The sequence below is a fragment of the Crocuta crocuta genome, unplaced genomic scaffold (assembly GCF_008692635.1).
Source record: "Crocuta crocuta isolate KB4526 unplaced genomic scaffold, BGI_CrCroc_1.0 scaffold203, whole genome shotgun sequence".
NCBI lineage: Eukaryota > Metazoa > Chordata > Mammalia > Carnivora > Hyaenidae > Crocuta > Crocuta crocuta.
In genome coordinates, this window is record NW_027529172.1 from 390845 (window position 1) to 396777 (window position 5933).

Here is a 5933-nt window from a genome sequence, read left to right on the forward strand (position 1 = left end):
TCTAGAAGAAGCAATGCCCATTAGGAAAACCAAAGCTCTTAATGATGAATTGCTGAGTGATCAGTGTAGACAAGTTTTGGAGTTTAAAACCTCAAGGATCCCAGTCTTAGGGAATGACACACCTCTTGTTACCTCTAAAGGCCCTACTAACTTCTCACAGTGAGATTGGAGAAAATCCTCTCCTACTTCCATCAGAATGAGAGAGAAACACTGTCCTTTTGAAATATGATAGAGCATTTTGTTCTTAATGACAACTGCCCTCAACAAAAACTTAACCTATTGGGATTTTACCAGTGTTTGACGTGGGTGAAGAAAAATACATAGTTCCATTCCACTCTGTTATTCCATAAAAGAGAAGGAGAATATTTGGGCAGAAACTCATAAGTGGAAACTACAAAAATTAATGCCAAGGAAGGAAAATATGAACCATAATTTAGGAAGTGCTGGAGGCTCAGTGTGGACAAATCTGAGAGTTAAAAACTCAAGAAGGATTCAATCATAGGAATGTCCTCATACAATATTGTGGGACTTTTCTGTAGGGGCTCAATCAGCTTCCCATATTAAGTATAGGTGAAAAATTAATTCACATTTCTTTTTTAAACAAAATATTAAATGTTTTATTCATTTCTGAGAGAGAGAGAGAGAGAGAGAGAGAGAGCTTGAACAGGGGAGGATCAGAGAGAGAGAGAAAGAGAGAGATACAGAATCTGAAGCAGGCTCCAGGCTCTGAGCTAGCTGTCAGCACAGAGCTTGACACGGGGCTCGAACCCACGAACCATGAGATCATGACCTGAGCTGAAGTCAGACACCTAACCAGTTGAGCCACCCAGGCTCCCTTATCCACACTTCTTCCAGATGGAGAGAAAAGGATACGTTTTGAAATACACCAGGATACTCTTCCCTTCTTAATAAGGCCTGCCCCCTTAAATAGAATCTCACCTAATGGGGTATTATCAGAGACTAAATGAAAGAGAAGAAAAAGATAAAATAACAGAAGATATATCTGATACAATATTGCATAAGAATATCATTTTCAAACTACAGAAAACCAAAAATAAACAAGAAATCTTGAGACTGCAGTCTCCTTGGGCTATAAGAGATAATAAACGAATACTATGAACAGTTATATGCCCTAAATTTGATAACCTAGAAAGTTGGACCAATGCCTTCAAGACATAATTTCCCAAATCACACAAAAAGAAATCAACATTCTGAGTAGCCCCATTTATTATAGAATTTGAATAAATATCCAGGGCTACATGGCTTCCCAGGCAAATTCTACCAAACTCTTAAAGAAGAGTTAACACCTATTCTTTTCAAACTGTTCCAAAAAATAGAAATGGAAGAAAGTTTTCCAAACTCCTTCTATGAGGCCAAAATTATCTTGCTTCCAAAACCCGACAAAGACCCCCTTAAGGAAAGAGAATTACAGGCAAATATCATTGGTTAACATGGATGCAAAAATTCTTAACAAGATGTTAGCAAATCAAATTCAACAGTACATTAAAAAAATTATTCACGATGATCAAGTGGGATTTATTCCTGAGTTTGTGAGGAATATTCAATATTTGCAAATCAATCATCATGGTACACCACATTAACTAAAGAAAGGATAAGAACCACGTTATCTTCTCAATAAATGCAGAATAAATATTTGAGAAAGTGCAGCATTCATTCTTGAAAAAACCCTCAACAAAGTAGGGATGGAGAGAACATACTTCAACATCATAATGGCCATATATGAAAGACCCACAGCTAATAGCATCTGCAATAAGGATGGTCAGGAACAAGACAGGGATGCCCACTCTCACCACTGTTATTGAACATAGTACTGAAAAGCTTAGCCTCAGCAATCAGACAACAAAAAAGCAATAAAAGGCATCCAAAAAGGCAAGGAAAAAGTCAAACTTTCACTCTTCATAGATGACATGAGACTCTTCGTAAAAAAAATATGAAAGACACCGCTAAAAAGTTGCTAGAACTGATACACAAATTCAGCAAAGTCACAGTACACAAACTCAACATACAGAAATATTTTGCATTTCTGTGCAACAATAATGAAGCAGCAGGAAGAGAAATTAAGGAATCAATTTCATTTACAATTGCACCAAAAATCATAAGACAACTAGGAATAAACCTAACCAAAGAGATAAAAATCTGTACTCTGAAAACTATACAACATTTATGAAAGAAATCAAAGTGGACATGAAGAAATGTAAAAAAAAAAAATCCATGCTCATGGATTGGAAGAACGAATATTGTTAAAATGTCTATAGTATCCAAAGAAAGCTATATGTTTAATGCAATCCCTACCAAAATACGACCAGCATTTTTTTCACAGAACTAGAACAAAAAAATCCTAAAGTTTTATGGAACCAGAAAAGACCCTGAATAGCCAAAGCAATCTTGAAAAAGTAAAACAAATCTAAGGGCACCTGAGTTGCTCAATCTGTTAAGCATCCGATTTCAGTTCAGGTCATGATCTTATGGTTCCTGAGTTTGAGCCCCACATCAGGCTCTCTGCTGTCAGTGTGAAACTTGCTTTGGATTTTTTGTCTCCCTCTCTTGCTGACCCTCCCCCACTCACACTCTCCCCAAAACAGATAAACTTTAAAAAACTGAAAAGCTGGAGGCATCACAATTCCAGACTTCAAGGCATATTACTAAGTTGTAGTCATCAAAACAATATGGTACTGGCACAAAACAGACACATAGATCAATGGAACGATTAGAAAGCTCAGAAATAGACACAACAATATGGTCAACTAATTCATCACAGCAGAAAAGAATATCCAATGGAAAAAAAGACAGTCTCTTCAACAAATGGTGTTAGGAAAACTATAGCTACATGTAGAAGAATAAAATGACCACTTTCTTACCTCATGCACAAAATAAGTTCACATGGATGATGGGTATTAAGGAGGACACTTACTGTGATGAGCACTGGCTGTTACATGTAGTGACGAATCACAAAATTCTACTCCTGAAATCAATATTACACTATATATTAACTAACTATAACTTCAAACAAAATAAACAAACAAAAGACAAACAAAAAGTGAAAATAAAAGAGAAAGAAGAATTTAAATAAAAACTAATATTCCAAAACAAAAAGCACAGGACCCAGATAGGTTCACTGGTGAATTTTACTTAACATTTAAGGAAGAAACTATATCAATTCCTTACAATCTATTTCAGAAGATAAAAGAGGGAATACTCTGTAACAGTAGCATTACCTTAACGGCAAAATTATACAAAGATGTTGCAAGGAAAGAAAACTATATACCAATATATCTCATGAATATGGATTCAGAATTCCCCATGAAAATATTAACAAATGGAATCCAAAAGTGTATAACAAGAATTATACAGCACAACCAAGTGTGGCTTATCTTATGCATGCAAAGCTGCTTTGACATTACAAAAATTAATTAATATCACATCAATATGCTAAAAATTACATGACTTTGCCAATAGATGCAGAAAAAACATTTGACAAAATTCAGCACCCATTCATGATTAAATTTCTCATTTAACCAGGAATAGAAGGGAACTTTCTCAACTTGGTAAAGACTGTCTACCAAAAGCCTACAGTGAACATCACATTTAGTGGTGAGAAACGATAGGCTTTCCCAGTAAGATCAAGTGTAATGCAAGGATGTCTCCTTTACAGTATCATAACAGAAGTCCTACAAGATATAATAATACAAGAAAAGAATATAAAAGGTGTACAGATAGGGAAAGAGGAAATAAACCCATACTTTTCACAGATGATACCTCTGTCTTTGTAGAGCATACCAAAGAACTGACAAAATAAGTAAACAAAAGCACATTCCTTAATATTTTAAAAAATATTTTAAAGTCAACAATAAGAAATGCACAAAATACCTGAACAGACACCTTATAAAAAAACTCAACTAATAGGGGCGCCTGGGTGACACAGTCGGTTAAGCGTCTGACTTTGGCTCAGGTCATGATCTTGTAGTTCATGGGTTCAAGCCCTGCATCAGGCTCTGTCCTGACAGCTCAGAGCCTGGAGCCTGCTTGGAATCCTGCGCCTCCCTTTCTCTCTGTCCCTCCCCAACTTGGGCTCTCTCTGTTTCTCAAAAATAAATACAAATTTAAAAAATTTTTAATTCAACTGATAGATAAGCATATGAAAAGATGGCTAACATTATATGTCATTAGGGAATTTCAAATTAAACAATGATGCAATACCATTATAAACTGATTAGAATTGTAAAATCCAAAACATTTACAATACCAATTGCTGAGGAGGATGAGAAGCAACAGAAACTCCTATTCACTACTCATGGGAATGCAAAATGGTACAGCCACTTTGAAGGCAGTTCACTGTTTCTTACAAAGCTAAAAATATTCTACCCAAACACCCTAGCAAGTGTACTCAAATGAATACCAAAGAACTGACAAATGAATTACAATATGTGTCCACAAAACATGTACACAACTATTTATAGTAGCTTTACTCATAATTTCAAAAACTTAGAAGCAACCAATATTCCTTCAGTAGGTGAGTGTACGAATAAAAGAGGATACAGACATTCATTGAAATATTATTCATTGATAAAGATATGAAAAATTAAACCATGAAAATGCTTGGAAGGACTTTGAATGTATAATACCAAGTAAAAGAAGCCAATGTAAAAAGGCTATATATTCTAAGTAAATGGCATTTTGAAATAGGTAAAATTATGTATTAGTAAAGTCAATGATTTCCAGGAGTTTGGGCAGAGGAAAGAAAGAAGGTGAAGCACAGGAAAATTTTAGGGCAGGGAAACTACTCTATATGATAATAGTGGATACCGGTAATTATACATTTATCAAAATTCACAGAATTCACAACAGAATTGGTAAGCATGAATGTTAACTGTGGAGTTAGTTATTAACCATGTGTCAATGTTTGGTTCATAGATTGCAACAAATGTACCACACAGGTGGAAGAAGCTTATGATGGGAGAGGTTAAGAGAGGAGCATATGGAAACTGTATTTTCCACTCAATTTTGCTATCAACATGAAAATGCTCTAAAAATAAAGTGTATTAATTTTAAAAATAAATAATAATCCTAGTTGACCACACATCTTGCTTTTAAATTCATTCTATTAAATAGAAAGAAAAAGAACAATAACTAAAAAGTATGGCCCAATCCTGCCATGTCTGTGTCCTCCCAAAATTCATATGTTGAAATCCTGGAGCTCATGTAATGGTATTAGGAGGTGGGTTCTTTAGAAGGTGCTTAAGTCATGAGACTGGAGCCCTTATGAATGGGACTAGTGGTCTTATAAAAGAGACCCCCAGAGCTTCCTAATCCCCTCTGCCACATAGAGAATATACAGTTGTGTAACTACCATGTTGGGGCCTCACCCAACCATGCTGGCCCCCTAGTCTTACATCTCCAGCCTTCAGAACTCTGAAAAATATATACCTGTTGATTATATGCTACCTAGTCTGTGTTTTGCTGGCAGAGCAGCCCAGAATAGACTAAAATGCCTCCTCTTGGTGTATGCCAATGAAAAGCTTCTTCGTTTTTTTAACTTTTTCTGTTTTTTTTTAATGCAAAATCAAGACCACTGAGGGGGCAAGATGGCGGAGAAGTAAGGAGCTCTGTACTTGTACTCGCGCCCATACATCACACAGAAAAGATCTGAAGCCATTGGAAACCTTACAAAACCTGAGAGATTGGGAGAAAAAGGATGCAGAATCCACTGAGAAAGCCTTCTAACGTGAGTGCGAACTGGGGAAGATAAAATCGGGCGGGGATCAGAGACTCCAGAGTGGGAGGCGAACCCCCTTTGCCCTCTACCGGGAGTGAGAGGGGAAAAAGAGAGAGTCCGAAACAGAAAAACCTCTGCTCAGGGGGAAAAAAACCTCTGCTCGGGGCATAGAAAGACCGTACTTGCCAAATACCTGCAC